The 22,792-nt window shown below is 41.8% G+C and overlaps 1 protein-coding gene across 1 annotated transcript in view; it reads right to left on the bottom strand.

The window, feature by feature from the left end:
• The window catches only part of PTN (pleiotrophin), a 77,857-nt gene extending 59,422 nt beyond the window's left edge, over positions 1-18,435 (bottom strand). Inside the window, exon 1 of the mRNA XM_062616485.1 lies at positions 18,090-18,435. The gene's annotated coding sequence lies outside the window, so the exon portion shown is untranslated. The remainder of the gene's footprint in view (positions 1-18,089) is intronic.
• Between the last annotated feature and the right edge of the window lie 4,357 nt (positions 18,436-22,792).

The following is a 22,792-nucleotide window of genomic DNA, read 5'->3' as shown; positions in this document are numbered from 1 at the left end:
TGCAAACTTTCTAACATCAGACCAGCCAGCTCCTCACCTGCCTGGAGAATCATTTTTGAAGGTGCTCTGCCTCTGATCTCCCTTGCAGTCTGATACTCCACCCACTTGTCCTTACATCTGAGGAAGCATAAGGCATTTTTATTTCAACTCTTGGCTTTTTAACCCAATTTTCTGTCAGACATAGATTTTTTTTTTTCTTCATCTTCTTTTTCCCCATGGAGAGCAAGAGAAAGCCTGAACTCTGTATGTAGTAAAGAATCCAGAGACTCCAGGTAGATTTTTGATGGGATTTCTCCTCAAGCCTCAGGCGCTGTAAACTAAAAGAATTAGTTAGAATAGCCAAGGCAATAGGTGAGAAAAACCAGAAACGGGCCCAGATCATGACCAGCTTTTAAAAAGCTCCTGAAATCTTTTGAATTGACAGTATGACACAGAAAGCCAGATTTCCACGGAAGCCAATCACACGCCTGCTTAGGAACAGGCCCACAGCATCTCAGGAACAGCTTATTCAGCCAGGAATAAATCTGTTTGTGTCAGCTTCAAACTGCCCTGTGCTCTTCCCAGTTCCCAGGAAGGTATTACATACATGAATGAGAACTCTTTTTTCTTTATGAGGTAAATACATTGCTTAAAGTACCAGAGGGGGGAAGATGGGGACTAGGAGGAGATGGACAATGATCCAAAAAAACGACAGAGCATTAAGTACTATTAGTTACCCCAAGCTGGCTGCAGGCAAGTGAAGTGTAAGCTTCCTACACAAACTCTGCAAATGCATTTCAAACTGCATCTGCACCATTACATTTTTCTTGCCCTAGACTTCATAAAGCCATGTGTCTTATCCTACAGCATCTCCTCTGTATTCACAGATCTGTCCTAGCCACAAGGAGAAAAAAAAATGATGCACTGCCACCTCAGACACCTGTGTCACCACCACCACACTTCCAGCATTTCTTAATAGCTACCTGTAGCATCCACTGCTCCTCTCAGGGCAGTGAGTGCTCCTCTCCCTTATACAAGCCCCACAACCCCACTTGCTGTCTCCAGCCTGGCCCTGGGAAGAGGGTGTAAGAGCAGGACAGTGCAGATGGTTTTACAATGAACATTAGGCTGGGGAGCTTTCTCAGTGTGTCCTGCCTTGGTTTGCCATGGCACATCGTAGAAGTTTTTTGTCCTCAGGTTTAGAGCACTTTGTAATCCTCTTCGGTCCTTTCTAGGACACCATGTTCATTTGCCTTGATAGCTATGGCAGACATCACTGGAATCACAGACACTGGAAACCAAACACTGCGAGAGGTTTCCACCTAAAAAAGCAACCTCAAAAAGGGGCAGATGCTGAAGTAGCACCAAATAGGGTCAAATATGAAACACTGGAACAGGCTACCCAGAGAAGCTGTGGCTGCCCCATCCCTGGCAGTGCTTAAGGTCAGGTTGGATGGAGCTATGGGCAACGTGGTCTAGTGGAAGGTGTCCCTGTCCATGGCAGGAGAGCTGGGACTAGATGGTCTTTAAGGTCCCTTCCAACCAAAACCATTCTATCATTCTATGAAACACATTTGAGCCACTATGCTTGATTCTCACCTGGAGATATAAATTCTCAGGTCAAAATGTGCCACGACTGAAAGCATCCAGTACCTACACTAGGCGCCTGTACATGAAAGTTACTAGACACCCACACAAACCACAACTAGAGCTTGGCTGTCCTGGAGCAACTGGGTTAATGGATAAATGTTCTGCATCCTCAGAAGCATACAGGAACTCCAGTCAGACCTTCTTTTGCTATCCTACAAACTTTGTTCCAAATTTTACATGTGTGCATTTTATTAACCCCACAGGACAGCATGTTTCATTTCTCTGTGAAAGAGCTCTCTCAAATTTCAGGGAAGCCATCCAATTTGTCAGGATCATTTTCACTTCTGGTATGCTTGTGACCTCTGCTGCTGCAACATGCAAGTTCTACACTGTTCCGCCATGCAAACAGGGAAGGAGAAGAATGGGGTGAATAGCAGGCTATGCCAGGACCTCACAGAGCTGCCAGCAGCCTGCAAACCACACTTATGGAAAAGCATACCAAAAGACAATATCAGGAATCCTGCATGAGCTGGAGTGGGGGAACACAGAGCAGCAGAGTACACTAGTATTATCAGTGTGTTAATCTGCTGTGTTATCAGAGCCATCAAATCCCACAGACCCACCATACTAAGCTGAATGCTCACTGCAGTCCCAGGAGGCCCACTGTCTTTGTTGTTACCTGTCCTATGACAGAACATCTCCACTGAGCTTTGATAATAACACTAAGTTATTATCTTCCCTCCCCCACTAAGTCCCCTAACTGTGTAGTTCAATCCAGCAGCAATAGCAGCTGGATGTGAAACACAGATGCGCTGTTAAGAAAATCAAGTTATTTTATTTCCAAAGCCTGTACACAGTGGGACACCAGTAAAACCAGGCACATTTTTCTTCTCATCCCACCTAAACAATTATTTAAACAAAACCTACTCTTGTCACCCCTCATTTGACACACACACACACAGGCCTTGTAGGCAAGTGATCCAAAAGCACCATCATTACAAGCAAGAGGTTAACTTCAATCTCAGCTGCCTTCCGTTACTCCTGATGCTGTGTGTCACAGCAAAAGCTGTAACACATTTAGCAACTCACATGATGACAAGAACCACTAAGCCCTTGTGCCCATTCACAGCACCCTACATAAAGCCGCTTGAGCTCATCAAGAATAGGAACGAGCTCTTTAAGTCCAGCCCAATCCAGTTAACAGGCTTATACAGAAATGCTGAGACAGGGCTTACAAGTGGCAATGCACCTAATTTGCACTAGTTTGCTAAAAATTAAGGAAGAACATGCATGCACTGCCTAGCTGAGGTTTGTACCTGCCTCTTTCTTCTCCATATATTCCTTTTCTCTAAAGATATGAATTTAAGAAAAGGCTCAAGTGACCTTTTTGATTATTATCATTATAAAACCTGTTCCACCAGCACATACACAAAAAAAAATCCTGTTAAATGCAGAAGCCCATTTTAGCCTCCCTGACCAATTAGCCTTCCCCTCCTGCTCTTGGCATATGTTTGTGTAAGTTGATTTGCTTCTGCTAAAGAGACATCAGCATGCATCAAAATAGGGGAAAAAAAAAAAAAAGAAATAGATGCACAGAGGCTTTGAGGTAATTCATGATAACCCAGTACTGTCCTGTCTTTCTCACTCCATCTATGTACAGAGATGCAACCTGGAGAACAGGTTGCTCCTGACCTTCTGCTGAGGAGCAAGCCCTGAAGTGGATTCCCAAACCCTGTCCTCCCCAATACCACCGAGCATGCAGGATAGCTGCAAAATGAAGGATAAAGCAACCATTTCTTCCCTTCAAAAACCAAAGATTTTCTTTGGGATTCACTACTTAAAGGTAAAATACCTGTAACCTCAAGTTGCTAAGTGTTGGTTTTCCATAAGAGAAACTGGGAGGAGACAGGGAGAGGAGGTTAAGCGAGCATCAATTTTGCCCAGAATATGAATAATTATGAGTTAAATGAATGACGTTTTAGAAGTATGAGTTTCACTATGATAAGCTAACATTAAAAACATTCTCTGTGAGATGCAGGGAGACTAAATCAGCATCAGATTAATTGAACATAGCCAGACTTAGGCGAAAACGGATAGTTTTCATAGGGTATTCTGACAACATACTTGTTTTCAAGTAGTTGTCTAATCACCACAGCTGGAAAGCATCAGGGCATCAAATTAGATGTACATGACTCCAATCAGCTTGCATATCTGATATTACAGCGTCATGGAACACAGTTTGCTCAAGTGTTAATGAAAAGAAAGGCAGTATCATAAAAAGTGTTATATTATACAGCCAATCTAAATCCCAGCAAGCCTACAGACATATATGCATTTATCTTTACATATATATTTAATTACTTTGGTGGACTTTAGATCAGGCCTTTAGTTAAAATGCTTAGAGGAGATTCTTCTAAAAGGAGAAAACGTACAATCTTGGGCTATATTTGCACACATAGCAAGTAAGAAGGAGGAAAAAGTCAGAAGTACAAATGCGATTTTTCAGGCTTTCGTTAACAAGCATTTCCTCTTAGGGAAGTTTGTTACAGGACTGCTTCTAACTACAGATTCTGAGATACAGTCTTGAGGATGACAGAACACAAGCCTCCGATTCAGACCAGAGATGACTGATGTAAAATACTTGCCAATCAAATGATGACAACACTACAATTTCCTAGTAATATTAAAACACAGTAATTTTTATAAATAATTTCTTGACATTGTAACCAATTCATATGGTGGCAGCTGGTTTTAAGGAAAAGCTACACTGAGTTAGTCCTAAACAACTAAACTAATTAATTCAGGAATTACACAGGGCTATGTTGCTAGCCTAATTTCCAAAGGAAGAATTGCAACAGTTCAGATACATTTCCATAGGATTTAAACAAAGAATTCCCCCACAATCCTTTGAAATCTTCACCCCAAAGCTACTACACAATTATGGTGGATAGTAAAACTGGGAGGTCATTATCCCTCCTAAGAGAGCCAGGCTTCAAGAAGCACAATATTTGGGAGTCACTTCTTTCTGTTCTGTCAGCCTGCTTTTAATGAAGCAAGGAATGAGTATATTCTGAAAGGATGCCGAAGTGCAATCAGTGATGATACTCCTGGCCATTCAGAAAAAAAATAAATAAAAATAAAAGACTTCCTAAATGTGGTTTAAGAATTTATTAACTTGTACAATACCCTTAAGAAAACAGAAATCCAGCCCCACTGAAACTAGTAGAAGAGAACAACTTTAGCAGGTGAGATCCAAACTGAAGACTAAGATGTCCAACCTCAAGGCTGAGAAACACAGAGGCAAATACATAGTGACAAGTAATAAGGCATTCCTTAAACACATGGCAGACTAGAACTCCAGAAGAGCTGATGGGCCCTGCAGACTATGCTGCAGACTACCTTGATGCAAAGAAGTCAGTGAGGACAGAAAAAGAGATTGCACAGAAATTAAATGGCTCCCCTGTTTCAGTTTTCCTTCAAAGTAGAGAAGAGAGATGTATGCCCTAGGGTTACACAAGTAAAAACCTTCAGGCAGAACTGCCAGACAGATTATGGGGAAACTAACTAACTAAATAATAAACAACTCAAGAAATTTGATTGCGCTAAACTGCATTTCTAGAGCTGAGAAAAATCAGTTAAAGGCAAGTGTAAACCAGCCAGCCTAAAATAGAAGCCCCTCCAACTAGAAAAGTCTAAAACAAAGTACATTTTTCACAATGTTAAATCATGTCCCTCTAATCTACAAGAAGCCTTTAAAAACTTATCCTGGCTGTTCCTCACTAGATGTAAACTGTTTGGATTTTCAAAGACTTTGGGGCGGGGGGGGAGAAGGCTATTAGGAGAGCTTAGTAATTTGGGATAAGACTTAAGGTTCTGTAACTCTTTAAATGTTAGCCAAAGAACTGAGAATTCCAGGGTAAGAACAATAATCAGTTCTTCATAACGAAGGAGGGAGTGTAGCACCCACTAGGCTAGTTCAGCCTAGATAAGTGTTGTTGAGTGCATTTATGAAGCAACTGAATGAAAGAATTGTAAAAAAAAAGGCAACAAAATGTGCTGCCTACATAAAATGGTGTTAGTCAACAGTATGGAAGTCTTTGTACTCCCAAACTGCCAGGCAACCAGACAACATAAATATCAGATAAAATGCAGCACAGACATACAGAAGTCTAATGGCAAAAAAATATCTAGATGCTTACATACCACTATATACTAATGATTACTAAATTAACTTCTAGACATCAGAAAGTTCTGGAGACAAAAGATGTCACATTCCTGTGCTTAGTGGAAGAGTCATTTCAGACGAGACAAAAACTTTAGCGCTTCTAAAATTTTAAACCATACTATGAAAAAAAGTTTGACTATGGAAATTATAATGCAGTTGTAGAATGCCAGGTTAAATTTCAACTAAATGCTTACTAAAGTAAGGGCATGAATTGTGAGCACACTTACAAATAAACAAGCTGAAGCATTTTGTTGATTTAGAACTATGTGTGGGGCTGTTAAAAGGCCACTAAAAACAAGAAACATGAGAGAATGTGTAATATTTAAGAAGGGTGAGCTACTACACTATTTAAATAGAAGACAGATTAAAGTAAAGAGAAGTTGAGGTTATGAAAATAAGGATATTAGAGACAGAGGAATTCAGAATTAAGATTAAGGAAACCTCAGCTATCTCAGAGTTACAGAAATCCATCTTCAAAACCAAAACAGATTGGCTGCAGTTTATCATTTCAGGGAAAAATCCATTTCAGATCTATGCACATTTAAATCTAAGGAAGATGAATGCTACTTGCAAAGAGTTTTAAGCAGTTCACTTAACCTTATTTTGACAGAACTTGACCCAAGCTCTTCTACACACTTTCATACCTTGTACAATTGGACTGCTACTCACAGGGCATGATCCATGTCTTAGAAAAATTCAGACCTAAAATTCACTGCCTGATACAGCTTCTGCTATAGGAGCAGTAGCAGCAGCCTTCAGTGGTTTAGCTCTGCAAGGCTGCAAAACTAGAACCAGATGAGAATCCGAGCGAGGAAACTAGAGAAGTAAGCAAGGCTGCTCAAAGTGAGCAGCTCACCTGGGATCAGCTGCTGCAGCATGGAAGTTCTGCTACTCCAAGAAGTTTTTAGGCCTAAAATACCTTTTTTAAACCTGGAGAAATGGAAGACAGACACAAATGAGATTTAAAAAAAAAAAAAAAAAACAAACAAACCAAAACCCAACTTTTCACATAAATCACACAGTACATCATCAGTCAGTGAAACATAACACTGAACAAAGGCTAAAATGTCTTTTGCAACAGAAGCTATGATTATTATGATAATACAGGGAGAAATAATAAAAAAAATAAAAAAAGAGAAAAAAATCCCAACCACCACGTTCTGCGGAGCAATTGAAAACAACATGCACAAGTCTTCCCAAAAAAAATGGACTCAAGCTTCCATTTTTATTCAATTCTTTAATTTTAGTAGTTAACTGTTGTAAATAAGTTATTGATTTTTACAATTATTTTGTAAATAAATATCTTTGTAATAATTTCCAGTTGCAATACATTACAATAAATTACAATAATTCACAATTATTACAAATATTTTAAAGTGTTTACAATTATATGTACTAATAAAATTGCATATATAAATTATATTCTAATTTTCAAAGGTATATTTTGAGAAAAACAATTTAAACTGATCAAGATAAATTTGATAAAATGCTCCTCATTCACCATTGCTGGGTATTAGACCACTCTTTCTGTGAGACATCATGATCATAGGTATGTCATAATGAAATGCATCAGCTGGACATCATAGGGCATCATGAAGACCTTACTTGATACATAGGCACAAGTCCTTGTTTCCATTCCCTCAATAGCCATTAAGTGTTCCAAGTGTTCAGATACACGCTAGACTTTCACTGACCTGGAACACAAATCTTGGATTCATTAACTCAAAAACTTCTATTTTGATAGGGCTTATGTAAAATATTTTTATATATACTTTATATATTATAGGACAACAGGTAATGAGTTAAAACTTAAACGGGAAGTTTAGATTGGATATAAGGAAGAAGTTCTTTACTGTAAGGGTGCTGAGGCACTGGAACGGCTGCCCAGGAAGGCTGTGAATGCTCCATCCCTGGCGGTGTTCAAGGCCAGCCTGGACAGAGCCTTGGGTGCCATGGTTTAGTGTGAGGTGTCCCTGCACATGGCAGGGGGTTGGAACTAGATGATCTTAAGGTCCTTTCCAACCCTAACTATTCTATGATTCTAACATTTCAAACTCAATTCTTCTTGACTTAGACAGATAATTTACACTTCACAGACTTCTCCTGCCTGGGTTGGTTTGTGGGCTTCTTTGGTTGTTTCAGAATTTCCTATTTAAATGGGACAAGAAATTCCCACCTGCAATTACTTGAGAAATCTCAGTTGGTAAAATCCCAACTAGAATTAGAGCCTTATTGCACATGCTGAAAGTGTCAATACAGAAAGATGTGAACGTCTCATTTATAGTACATGGTGCGCAATTGGAAAGTCTAAACTTAGATAGCACATTTTTGCTACACATCCCTACAGTTTGGAAAGTTTCTCCAGAGAGTTGCTTTTGTTGTGAGGTATCTACGGATCTCATTTTTTTCTTCCTCTATAAAAATGCAGTCTCCATATCCACTCAACCTACAGTTGCGGTTAGCACAAGAATGAGGGGTTCTTATTTAAAGGACTACTTCCTTGTAGATATAGTCATAAATAATTCAAACTAAGCTACAGTACACAGCAATTAAATGAACAAAGTACATGCTGTAATACACCACCTTTGTTTTTTAGTTCTTCCCTTGTATGCCAGTATTCAATACCAACCATTCTCAAGAACTCTCACCCTTTGTGAAAATTAGCAGAGATGCTGTATTTGGGCACAGAGAAGCAGACAAAGAAAGGTGTGGTGGGTTGACCCTAGCTGGACACCTGGTACCCACCATGACCACTCTACCACTCCCCACCTCAACTGGACAGAGGACAGAAAATATAACAAAAGGCTTATGCATCAAGATAAGGACAGGGAGAGATCATTCACCAGTTACAGTCAGAGGCAAAACAGATTCAACTTGGGGACATTAATTTGTTGCCAATCAAATCAGAGTAATAAGAAATAAAAACAAAACACACCTTCCCCCCAACTCCTCCCTTCTTCCCAGGCTTAACTTTAATGGTTTCGCTACCTCCTTCATCCCAGCAGCACAGGGGGATGTTGCACTCAGTTCACAACATGTTGTCTCTGCTGCTCCTTCCTCCTTAGGGGAGTACTCTTCACACTCTATCCCTGCTGCAGCATGGGGTCTGTCCCACAGGAGAAAGCTCTTTGTGAGCTTCTCCAACATGGGTACTTCCCACAGGCTGCAATTCTTCAAGACCTGCTACAGCATGGGTGTGCCTTCTATGGGTGCAGACCTTCAGGAACAGACTGCTCCGGTGTGGGTACCCCCCACGGTCGCAAGTCCTGCAGCAAACCTGCTCCAGTGTGGGCTCCTCTCTCCACAGGGCCAAAGGTACTGCCAGGAGCCTGCTCCAATGCTGCCTTCTCATAGAGTCAAGCTTCCTTCAGAGATCCACCTGCTCCAGCATGGGGCTCTCCACAGGCTGCAGGTGGGTATATGCCCCACCATGAACCTCCACAGGCTGCAGGCAGACATCCTGCCTCACCATGGTCTGCACCATAGGCTGCAGGGGAATCTTGGCTCTGGCACCTGGAGCATCCTCTTTCTTCACTGACTTTGGTGTCTTTCACATACTCTCACTCCTCTCTTCAGCTGCAGTTGTGCAATTTTTTGCCATTTTCTGAAATATGTTACATACCCAGAGGTGCTAGCACTGTCACTGATGGGCCCGGCCTTGGCCAACAGTGGGTCCCATCTTAGAGCTGGCTGGCATTGGCTCTATCGGATGTAAGGGAAGCTTCTGGCAACTTCTCACAGAAGCCACCTCTATGACCAAAACTTTGCCATGCAAACCTACTACAAAAGGCCAGGACCATGTTGTACATTATCCTACCCAGAAAGAAGTGTTTGTAAACATCTCAGTTGCAAAGTACTAGAAAGATCTATAAATGCTTTTTGAAAGCAGCCTCAAAACAACTTTTCTGGTTCAAGATGATGATTAAGGGCAGGAAGTTCACCTGCTTTTCCTTCCATTCCCATCCCTTTTGAACTTCAGATTTCTTTTTCAGCATGAAAACATGACCAATTTCACAGGTATTTGGGGACAGGGAAAGAAAGTGCTCCCACTCTCCTACATTTCTGATTCCAGAAAGCTTTACAAAACCATTTCAGATTACAAGACCAGCACTTTGCTCCTTTCAGAGGTAAAATCTAGGGCTGATCACAGAGGTTCAGAGGTAAAACCTAGGGCTGATCCTAGCAGGAAGACAGCAACCTCCACCTCGCATCAGGATAAAGTCAGCATCTTCACAGCACCAGATGATCATACAGGGAAATATTTTGGCAAGGGCCTGGCCTACATCATGCTTTGGAAAGGTACAATTATTACCATGGACCAACAGGAGAAGTTTACATTTGAAAGTGGAGCGGAAAACCAGCTCGCCAATATGACTTCTACAATAAAAAGCACACCAGCAGCTCACGGTTAAACAGATGTCCAGAAAAAATATCTAGTGAAGCTGCCAAAGGCTCCACGATAATTGTATTGCTATAAAACATATCACAAGAGATTTCATCCCCACCCACTCATAAAGGGAATGCACCTGAACATATGTGGTATCATCAGAGACTTATATTTCCACCATGTTAAACTTATAAATCAAGGCATTGATCAAGCAAAGGCTTCACATGCACTTTTATATTTACATTGTTTAAGTAAATCCCACTGTTCCCAGTGAGGTAACTCATAGCCCATAAAGCTGTTTCAGTGCGGAAGATGTGCAAAGACTATAGCTCAAATTGAAAGTGACTGAGAGAAGAGGCTGATGCATCTTAAAACACTTACACCTATAATTTCAACGGCCACGCAATATTACTGAGTCCAAAACACAAGCTAAACTCCATGCCCCATTTAAACACAAGTTCTTGTGTGGACAAACACAAAGGGAGTGGAGCTTGTATTTTCTTCTTCACCACCCCATAAACATGGTTCCCACACTATCTCGCAAGCATAGGAAAACTCCTGCAAAGTAGATTTAAAGAGACACCCTTATTTAGGCAGCCCATAATCCTTGCAGCACTTTATAAATCCTCTGCTGGTGGATGATCTAGTTATGATTAGTAATAAGAAGGAAACAAGAGCAGCTTTTAGGCTGCTCTGAACTCTGTGGGTCTTTGGTCAAACTGGACAGAGCATCACCACACCATAACAGGACCCCCCATGGCTTTCTGCTTTAGTTCTGTTGTTTTGTTTTTTTTTTATCCCACCGCTGCATAAGTAATCCTAAAAAAGGGGGAAGCCTGCAGCACGGAACAAGTATGCTAATGCCATACCATACCAACTGACATGCCAACAGCAATCACACACACACCCGCTCACACACTTCTGCCAAATAATCACTTAGGCAAACATCAACTGCAGAGATTAGAAAAGCATCTGACAAGGTGCAAATCATACAAAAAACATGGGCTGAAGGGACAGCTTAGGAAAGTGAGGATTTAGTAAGTGAAGTGACATGAAGTTCCCAAATCAAAGCTTGCAGTGTTTTTGGAAGATTGCTGAAAATCCTATCTTGGCCTTAGAGGGAAAGCTAGGAAATTTTTCCATCCCTCAGTCCCTACTGCATATCAGCTGCACAGGCAGGCTTCTAATAAAAGCAAGTGACTTATGCAAACAAAAACATCTTTCTGACCTCTGGGAAGGCAGCAATCCAAGCAAACAAGCAGGCAGGCAGGTGGCACAAGCTATCAGGAAGCAATCAGAGCATCTCAGGGCCCTTTTGTCAGCACCAGAGAGAAAGCTAAGCCACTACCATAGTGGAAGACTGGGTTTCCAGGAGAAACCACCCTAGGTGCAACAAGTTCAGACTATTTCTGTTTAATATGGCGGGGGTAGGAAGGCTGCTTTTGAACACGTAATTTTTATTGTTCAAACTGAAGGAACAAGGTGTTTCCATAAAGGAAACAAGGCAGAGTATCAGAACAATCTCGTGACTTATCTTTGATTTACTAAAAAGTGCTTCACTCTAAAGGCACTTCCAATGATCATAATGAGATTCTGCTGCAAGAAGAGTCACAACCATTTACCAGCACTATCATTCGTGTCTTACTTTGAAGACTCCATCACCAAAATAAACATGTGGGCACTCTTTCTAAATCTTACGATGAATTCTATAGTCCTTTTTCTGATGAAGCTCTTGCTGAAACAGCAACTTTGTGTGAATAATGGTTGGAGGATGTGTGCCTCATTTAGTATTAATCTGTGCTTGACAGGAAGAATATAATTCTCAGTGAACTGAAAAAGATCTCAATATAGAAATGGAATAAGTTCAGTTGTCCAAAAGCAAACTGTGACCTTGTAGCGCCATAACACAGCAGGGACGGCACCATACCAGAGGTGCCATATTTCTACCAAGGCTATTTCTGAGTCTCTTTAGAAGATCATTTACAAAGACAGTTGACCTTTCTTATGAGCTACATTCATTACCATCTAATAAAGTGCCTAGAAAAGCATCACAGAAATGTTAAAATGTGCATTTTGAGCCAGTGTTACTCTTCCCATATTGCTTGCATACTGTAAACTAGTAAAAAAAAAAAAGCAAATAGTTATTTTTAAGTACAAAGCTTTTGATATGAGAACTACCTACCCACAGTATCAAGCACATTTTGGACGCTCCTGTCACGGAGGCAAAGATGCTCCAGACTGTAAGCCTTCTGTTGCTGGCTACAGATGGGCACATACACTTGCATTGCACAACTAAGGCTCTTTTGCACTTTTGAGAGACATGATGTGTGAGAAGTATAGCTAAAAAAATAAATAAATACATAAATAAATCTGTTGTACTAGTGATCCAGTTAAAACAAGGAAGCCTTAAATGCAGTAGTCAGATCATCTTTAGCTGGCTATGAAACTAATGCCATTGTTTGCATGGCTCTGAGAAACAAAACCCAAGAACAAAACAGGGTTTGTGCCACATATCCAATGGAACTGAATCTGAGAAGCCAGTTCAGTCATTTTTGTGGCTTGCAATCAAACAGAGAGACTATGACTTCCACAAATAACTATATATTTACTGCTTGTGTCAACACACAGGGAATTCCACCTTTCTTATATACCCATAGAGCACAATTATCTGGGTTTTACCTTTCCAGTCCTTAGGGACAGCCTAAGTCAACAGCTAGCAAAGTCAGATGGTGAAGACAATAGCAGAGTGGTCTATCTTCCTTAATGAGCTCAGAAAATGAAGACCAGCTTTGCACTCAAGCCTGAGAAATAGGTTACTACCATCTTGTTGTGAGCATTACTAGTGCTGGGCCTGTCCCCACTGTCAGCTGGATCAGTCCCATTTAGACAGCAGAGCATCAGCTCAGGTGCACAGAGAGATGCTTCCTGAAGGAAAGAGCCCATCCCTTTCTTTCTTTTAAGATGAAAAAATTCTATTTCATTTACACTTGTTAGCTAGCTGTGGACCAGTCTCAAAACAAGCATTTAGACTGAGGTATTAGAGAATTTCTCTTTCTCTTCACTCCCCACGGGTGCTTGATAATGATTTCATCTGCAACTGAATAGGGGATGTTTACAAGGTCCAAGCTACACTGGAATTCAATAGAAACTAATGAGGAAGGAATATTTTTATAACACTCCTGTGAAATACTTAATGAACTCTGAAATGGTGCTGGCAGGCCTCAGAATAGAAAGGTCCAGTTCAAAATTGAACTTTGCAGTTTAATAAATGGCACTGGACTGGAGCTCCAAACACTATTTTCAGAGATTGTTTTATCAGAAAATGCCCAACCCCTGTAATGCTCTTCCGCTCTAAAAGCCTTTACCCCTGCTGTTACAGCTGCCATGTAATCAATGGCACTCGCCAAGCAATGTGTTCCTAGAGCCTAGATTAACATATTAATACATTTATCTTAATATAATGAAACTGGATTTGCCTCACCTCCAGAAGTTACCCACATTGAAACCAGAATCTGCTATTCTGAGAAGGCAAGGAAGGGCAGAGATTTTTTTGGAGTGGAGGGATGCAGGGGGGTGGAAATCACCTGGCTGCATCAGTAATATATGTAGCTCTTTATTATATTCACATTCCCCCTTCTCATCTCCATGAAACTGCCTACAGCTGTGTTCTCTCAACCTTTGGTCTGAAAGATACTAAAAAACATTCTGAAAGATGACTACAGTTTTTAAAAAGTCACTCCCACATATGTAAGCAAGGAAGGGAATTAGAAAAGTTTAAAATAAAATCATCAGGGTGCCATTGCAGGAGGCAGAATCAGATATTTTAAACAGTTCAGTGATTCTATTCCTTGGAATAAAATACGGCCAAGAGAGTGTCTAGTCTGGTAAAGTCCCGCTGACCTTTTCTACCATGATAAGGTAAGCCATTGCTGAAAACACAACAAACTGAACTACTTCAATACCCTATGTGAAACACAACCTCCAGCAGGGCCTTTTAAGCCTCAAAGGTCCTTACTTTTCACTAGTGGAAAGACTGTAGGAGCCTGAAGAGAGAGTCTGAAAAGTATTAATGAATTTGGCATCACAAAATCAGGTCTTCTGGCAACTCAGAGCCAACAAAATTTTAAGCAGCAAATTCCATACTGACTGCCAATTTTTATTTCATGGGCTGGATCAAGCTCATGTTAAAGTTAGTGGGATTAAAGTGTTTCTCCAGCTGACGACCACCTCTCTTTGATACAAGATCAATGGTTCGCAAAGCAAATTTAAATCATTAAAAAAAAAATACTGCTCTTTATTTAATGTATATTACTGTTGGCACAAGTAACAGGTATCAGTCCCTTGGAAGTTAATGACATGCAAAAGATATGCCTTTTCACATCTTATTTAGTTGATGCTGTGTCAATCCACAAAGACACGACCATACCATTTCTTACACAACTACAGTGCTCTATGGTTTATGGTAGTAAAACACAGAGAAGAGATTGCTTGCTCCTTTAATTTCATTTTTCCACACTGCTTCTGCTGAAGAAATTAATCTGAGACAATTGACTTAAATTTCCCTCAAAACTCCTCAAACACACATTGAACACTCGACAATGCCCACTTTTCTATTTTCCTCTCCACAGCTCCATCGGAGAGGACCCTCTATGCATTCAGAGCAACACAATGGAGAATGATTTCCAAAGCATTAACTTAGAGCCATTGAGACTTGGATGTTTTCAAAACGACTCTATTGTGCTCAAAGGCTTCTAGACTACCCCAGCTACTCCAGAAGAGAGTCTTTTTCCCTTTCTCAAAATGTCCATTCCTTGAGCCATCCCTGGAGTGCATTGTTGAGGCTGATTCCTTAGTGCAGCAAGTTCCATCAGTCAAAGCTCAACAGATACAAATAATATCAGGATATGGATATAAATTAGTGCGACAGAGCCTAAATAGTTTTGACAGGTTTAGTAAGTATATATAGCAACACAGAATGCTATTCCTGCTGTCAGACATCAATATGTAGACAGAAGATTGGGGGCACCATGGAAACTCAGTGACATAAGAGTGGTATTGATTGGATAGAAAATGAGACTGCAATTTAAGCTTAAGGCTGCCAGAGATGCCAAGAATGGAGAATGACCTCCAGCAGTGAATTTTCAGCATAAGCTCCCTGTGAACAAGCCAGTCCAAGAAGGATAAATCAGGGACAAGCTCACCAGGGATATGGCTCAACCAAATGCAAGCTACCCTAAGCAGAAGAGAATCACTCTATGTGTGCGCGCGTTACAGTGACCTACTTCGTTCAAAGACAGCATTTGAATGGTTTATTACAGAGGCCTGAAACAAAGAGATTTCCCCAATTAAAGTTCTGAAATGAATCCTCTAAATGAAAATGCCTTTGATACACTGATCAGCAAGAGGTTGTAAATATTGAAGTAAAGTGTACATTGTTAAAGACCAGTTCCCACAGAAAACATTGCTGTTAGGAGTGTAGGTAATAAGGGGGCCCAAACAGAGCAGATTTCATGAGCAATGCCAGCTCCACCACTAATGCCCTACTCTTACACTAAAACACTTGTTACACCATAACACTTCATAAATCATACCTTCCCTCCCACAAAAGCACACTAAAATAGAGAATGAGTTAAATAAATGCATTTTCAGAGTTCCTGTAAAGTACTGGCTTTAACTGTTATCTGATGATTCCAGAACAACCATTCCCAGAATGATCAAGAAGAAACATGGGATGTGTCAGGCAAGTACCTTGCAGGAGCTGTTAAGTGCTAGAAGTCAGCTAAGTAATAATATTCACATTAGGGACAGAAAGATGAATCTACACAAAATATCCATCAGTATAGCTGTGACAATATGATAAGCCTCCAAAGTGTCTGAAGTGTCAGAATGGGTGCATATGGCACTGGGATAACAGCACTACGATTTGTGATACTATAGTAAGACCAACCTTCTGCTAGCAAGGATCTATCAGCCACAGGCTGCATTTCAAATAACTGGTGATAGACATCTGGATAATTGCAAAAAGTCTGTTTTTCTTATGCCACTTCTACACCATAAACAAAGACTTACCATTTGTAAATGAACTATTTCTTGCTGGCTTCTCTTTTTTCCACCCAAGAGCTTACTCTGGTGCACACTACATTCAGTAAATTTCTGTCCTTCGATTTCATCCAAAGCTTCATAATAAGCCAAACAGTTCAGCTCACCTCGAGACAAGACTATATGAAATTCCTGCCTTCCTTCTCTTTACAAAGAATCACTAAATTATGCAGCACTTTTTTTTTTTTGGGGGGGGGTATTCATTTGGCAGTATTCATCACTACAGCAAATTAACCAATTTTGTCACGAATATGCAGGCTCCCTTTGAACCACTTCTCTGGATCCAAAGTGCAAGGGTTTTTGTTTGTTGGGGATTTTTTTCTTTTTTTGGGTGGGGGGTTGTTTGTTTTTAATTCTTATTTCTTTGCAGGGAGGAAACAGAAATACACAGGAGGAAAAAAAAATAAATTTGCTTTGTAAATCAGATCAAGAAAATGTAAACAACGGCTATTTTTTTATCAAAACTTTTCCTTCCCTTCTCTCTTTTATCTCTCCCTTCCCTCCTTTTCCCTGATAGAAGCAGTTACACAGTCTGTTTCTTGTCCAAAAAGCTGAACTTTGCTAAAAGCTCAAAACCAAATCAAGGCCCAAAGGGGAAACAAGGAACAGATAGAGAGTTCAAGAGTTGATGAGCCACAGGTAAAGTGTTCTTCCACTGTAATACAAGTCCTTGACAGCAAACGGGATCTAGTTAAAACACCCACCACTGTCCACAGCTACAAGGTTATCTCAGAGAGAAAGATTTAATGCATGTTGCAAACGTTTCTACAACGCTCCCAAGACCCAACTAGCCTCCAGGGTTTACATCCTAGAACCCAGCTTCAGAGTGGATCACCAAGCTAATGCACAGCATATGTTCACCGTCGAGGCAAATCACCTGCACTCTGCAGGAGAGAAGGGTACGACAGCCCACTAGAACACGCAAAAGGAGCCGGCAGCTCCCAAAGAGCGAAGACTACCTTCCACTCATAAAAAGCTGTACTTTCAAAAAGGAGAAAATGAAGGAGGAGATGGAGTTAGTTTGAGACCATAACACATTTGCAGAATAATGTGCATGCTCAACAGGAGGAAACTGTGTTTTCACTGTTGTTGGCCCAGATTTTCTCCCAACCTGTCCCTCCAGAGATGGAAGACACAAACTAACGACGGCTGTTTTAAATAGATCTATAGGCACTTGCTATATTCAGTTGTTCCACCAGAAGTGAACTACGGATAAGAAAACAAAGTCCCAAGAAAAATACCAGTTGAAGTGCTCGGTCCGAGGGTGCAATTTAACCTCATTATCCCGAGGCTCAGCCGGGACATTCCTGGCACGGGGCAGCCCGGCTCCGCAGGGGGCTTGCCGACTCTGGTGTCACTCCACCGCCCTTTTGTCCTCTCGAAAGGGACCAGACCGAGGACTCCTGCCTCCCTTCCCCTCTGGGTCTCGTCCACCACCACCACCTCCCTCCTCCCTACCCTAGCTTTTCAACGGTCCCACTTACCGACCCACCGCCTCTACCCCGCTCCCGGGCACCCCAGACCTCGCACCCCGCCTGCCCCCCGGTCCTCAGGTGTCTCCGGATCCTCAGATGCCCCCAGCCACCCCACCGGGTCCGGGCTCCCACACAACCCCACAGCCCCTGTCCCCGACACCCGCCGGGCAGCGAGGTGGGATCGGGGCTGCGGATCCCCCTTTGGGATAAGCCTCCCGGAGCCGGGCAGGGAAGCGGTTCCCCCTTCCCACCGTTATCCCAGGGGGGCGAGTGAGCGCGAGGGGAACCACCCCTCGAGTGGACCCCTGGAGCCCCACCGCCCTTTCGGACTTACTTCGGGCGGCAGAAAGCTCTTCTCCCGCAGCTGAGAGGGGTAAGCCGCGGGCGTCCTCGGTGAGCCCCGGCTGCTGCTGCTACCGCCGCCGAAGCGCGTCCCTTCGCTTCCCCACGGACGGGCTCGCCTCGCCGGCCGCCGCCGCCTCAAGCCCCGCTCCTGCCGTGCCCCGTCTCTCTCCAGGCGGAGATTTCTCGCCGAGATTTTTATACTGGAGGCAGGGAACCTGATCCGCGCTTTGATTCAGCAGAGCCCGGGCTGCAGCGCGGCGGCAAGCGAAGGGAGTCAGGCGGGCGCCGGGGCAGAGCGAGCGGCCGCGCTTCCCCCTCGTGTGATGCGGATGGGCCGCGCCCGCCGGGCGGGTCACCCACGGGGCAGCCTCGCCCCCGGCGCCGGGGGCTGGGGGGGGCCAGGAGGGTGGGAGGGGACGGGACAGGGCTCGGAGGCAGCTTCGCGTGCGCCTGCTGCCGAGGGAGGGAGTGAGGGAGCTACCGAGCGACCCCGGCTGCTGCTGGACTGGTCCCTGGGCCGGTACCGACCGTCTCAGCACAGGCAACTTCTCCTCTCCCTCGCGGCACCCCCCGGCCACTGAGTGGGATACCGAGGGCGGGAGGGGCACCTCACTGCCGATGCGGGGGCTCGCAGGGGGTTCAGCTCTTTTCCAGGCACAAATATCCATAGCTTTTGCTTGGGCAGCCTTTGGCTGTTGGGAGTTTGGGGAGCTTTTAAGTTTAGCCTTGATGGCTTCCAGCTTGCTACTTGAATCGTGGTAGTGCTGGGCTGGAAATGCTGCTGGGAGGGAAACCCCCCACGAAAAAAAAGAAGATTAGAAAAGAAAAAAGAGAAGAAAACCAGCTTTTAATTTCAACTTGGGCTAAAAGTGCCATAAGAACAACTTTTGCAATGGCATTCCAACACTCCTGGTTGTAATGGTTGCTGGAGTTAACTCAAGGCTTTCATTCAACAGCAGGCTTTTCCAACTTTTGGGCTCATTACATCCATTGAATAAGAGTGTTCCTCAATCCACAGCTTAATTTAAAGCTAAGTGGACTTGTTCCAAACTCCAGGCAATTTCTGTGTAATTCCCAATCCTCAGGGCAAATCTCTGCCTTGATGTGGAAGAGTGGGCCCATTGACTGCTTGGGTCTCAGCTGGGTTTGTAGCTCCTGCTCCAGGTTTACACAGAAATCCATTTCAGATTCTTCTCCTGTTTCCTGAGGAATGAGCTAAAAAAGTAATTTGTCTGGCACTGTACACATTGCATCATCTAACACCTAACATCTGTGACAATGAAAAGCACTGTGCGGCTAGTCCCAGAGTGGGCAATTGCACCCACCTGGAGTCTTTCTTAGTAAACTACTCCCTTCCATCCACACCTTGGCATCTTCTTTTCATCACACAGTTATGTGTTTAGTCCTGGCATGGCTGTTCAGGATTTGCACCACTGGCAGATTTAATGACAAGTGATGTAATTTAAAACAACAACTTTGATTTGCAGTGTAAAGTGAGGGCTTGAGATGGAGAGAATATCCTTTCCAGCAGCTGGATGAGTGGAAATGAACACTCAATAGTAAACGTTGTCTTCGTGTTTCAGAGTGTGCAAAGCTGAATGGGTCCTTGATAGCTAGGTTGCATCTTCCTGAGGGCTTCTCAATATAATGCTAGTATCACAGTTCTAAGCACCACAAACATCTAGAGAAAGACATTTTCCATCAAAAAATACCTGGTAGTGGTTGACACTTAAAGCCCTCAGAGCTTCTCCGTAACAACCACAATAGCGCATTTTGGATGGTCCATCATGTCTAAGTAACAAAGAAGTAGGAAAGAGGACAAAGACTGATCTCCAAGTTCACCTTGATTGAAACTAAAACAGGTTGCACCAAAGTGGGTCAAGAGATCTCTTCCTTACAGAAATCTGAATCTTAGCTAAAACAACAAAAAACAGATTTTCAGCTTTCCAGAAAACAATGGGAACTTTCTGCAGAAAGAAACTGCTTTTTACAAAGATACGCATGATATTAGAAGCCTCATTCGTCCACTAGATTTTAGAAGCAATATGTCAACAGACAGTCTTTGACCAAATTTACTCACAGCTTTTACCCATACCTACTTTTTCTAAAATCAATTTCCTGAAACTGAATTTACATGCACAGGACTACTTTTGTTGATACAACTTGGGTTTTGATGCAGAAAGTCCAAAATAAAACTGTAGACGAGGTTAATACACCTATTTAGAGGGCAGATTATGGTCTGAAGCACCTATAACTGGAAAAGAAAGTATATCAGTTTTCAATTGCCAAAAATTAAATGTGTTGTAATGTTAATATTATCTGTCTTAATGGAACCTTGAGGCTTAACGTGAGGTTTCCATTACAGTAAGCACTGTACAAATACCAAAAAATACTTTTCCCCAAATTGCCTACTGTGTTTGATGCTTTTGATACTTTGATATTAATGGAGTATGACACTTGAATTTCTTGACTGAATCTTTGCTATTGAGATAGAACTCATAAAGACATAGAAGGAGGTGAGACGGTGAATACAGCAATCTTGGGAGGACCAATGTAACTTCAGTTGCCAAGAAAGAGTCATCAACTATTTATTAACCACTCCTTTAAATGTGCCTATTGTGCTGGTTCCCAATTGGAAAGAACAGGACAGCATGGAGAAAAGGGATGGAAGAAAGATATGCTATGACCATTTACTTGCCACAGGAATATTTTAAAATATAGCATAAATAAATAAAAACACAGTTTTTATTAAAAGAACTATGAAATTGGAGAGGCTTATCTACAGAAACTCTCTGCTGGTTTGTCTCTCCAGTTTTCCAGCCAGTGCTTTATTTCATTTCCTACCTGATCTTTGGAACTAAGCCTAATCTACATTTCTATAACATATAGAAAAATCCATACTGAAAAAATACGTTTGGACTATTACCTTTCTAGTCTGGACACGCAGCTAACTTAGAAAGGAGAATTTGCTTAGAGAGTGCCAGTGACACAATTAAAATCCTCAACATTTGTTTACAGCTGCTGGTTCCACCCTGATCAAAAATCAGAGGTGAGGAATGGATTGACTGGCAGCTGTAGAAGTCCGATTTCTAGTTTCATGTATCCTCTTTGCTACCTGAAACAAATATTGGCAACCTAATGAAAGAGAGAAACAGGGCTGAATTTTCTTTTAAAAAGTAAAAGTTAAGGTTAGTACTGTAAGGAGTTATAAAAGGATTTCTCATTAATGCCACATGCAAATGCTCTCATAAACAATCCAAAAATACTAGATCACAATTAGAATTCTGGTTCAGTCAGTAAATGCTCAAGGCAATCTGGGGGAAAGAACCTCTCACCATTAGATACAGTTTGTGCCAAAATGTAGAAAGCTGCCCATAATAAATTTCCTGTCAATGAGTTTTGGCTTTCTTTTTGCTTTGAAAAGACCTGAACACCAAATTTTCCCTTTGAAGATGGGTTTTTCAGTTGTTTTAGGTAATCATTTCACAAGCATGTGAAGGAGATAGATAGTTACTTGGACCTCATCAGCTTCTAAAAGGGGTTTGCACTTTTTTCCAAAGACACCCTTGAAAAATTCCGACTCTAAAGCTCAGACTACAAAGACAGAGAACGCATGACACAGTTTGCTCCTGAGAAGCACTTCACTGTTTTCAGTCCCACTGCCTAGCAGAACGATGCTCTACTTTTCAAAAAGCAACCACCACCCCATGTACACCATTTAAGAGGTCACCTTGAGCTGAGCCTGCTTGTTTGTTTCAGATACACTGTAAGTACCAATTTCTTTCGCTTGCCCTCCCAAACAATCAGCAACAGCAGCTCCAGGAAGATGTAATGTGATTCTAGAAAAGCAGAGAATTCAACGGTATTTTACAGATTTTTTTCACCTTTTGCTCCACTGTTGTTCCTTAACCATTGAGCTGCAGACCCTGACAACTGAGTGCCCCTCATCCCCACTCCTGTGGTAAGATCAGATTTCCATTAGTGATTCTGAATTATTTAGTGAATGCATCAAAAATTGAAATCAACTACTTCTGAGATGTGTACCTTCTCACTCTATCTATCTTTCATTTAAAGTCCGCAAAATGGCAGGCATATTGTCACAAAGAATATCAATTGTATAATTAGAGTAGAAAAATTATGGAGTTAAAAAACAGTAATTCATATCTTGCTTTCTAGTATTAAAATAATCGAGTATATAAAAAAACAGATTTCCCAGATGTCTGTAGAAGAAGACAAACAGAGAGCATGAAACCAGAAGAGTTATTTTTTCATGCACATATGATAAAAACTTAAGATATTTGAAAACAAAGTCAGTGTCCCAGAACTTGGTCTTAAGCTTTAGTCACCAAACCGTGAACACATGTTGTAACTTTACACATTTGACTGCTTCTATTTTGTGCAAGGGGATTAAAGCTTCTGTGCTCAAAATTATTCATGTGCATACATCTGCATATTGCAGTTTGAAATCCACAAATATAATGTGACACAGCAGGCCTTTCCAGGTCCTCAGCATTTAAAAGACTGCTGTTTGTACTTTGGCTTTTCTCACTCTTTTATTTCTTTTGTGCAGGCAATCTTGAGGATGGAAGTCTGCCCCACCTCGGATTTCAAGTCTATTGCATTAAAAAAAATATATGTCTTAGCTATGGTACAAAAATTGTTGCTTTGAGTACATTATTGCTCTTTTCTTAT

This window comes from Pezoporus occidentalis, unplaced genomic scaffold, assembly GCF_034315485.1.
Source record: "Pezoporus occidentalis ecotype Australia unplaced genomic scaffold, CSIRO_AGI_Poc_V1 ctg19, whole genome shotgun sequence".
NCBI lineage: Eukaryota > Metazoa > Chordata > Aves > Psittaciformes > Psittacidae > Pezoporus > Pezoporus occidentalis.
This window is presented reverse-complemented; position numbering and strand designations above follow the sequence as displayed.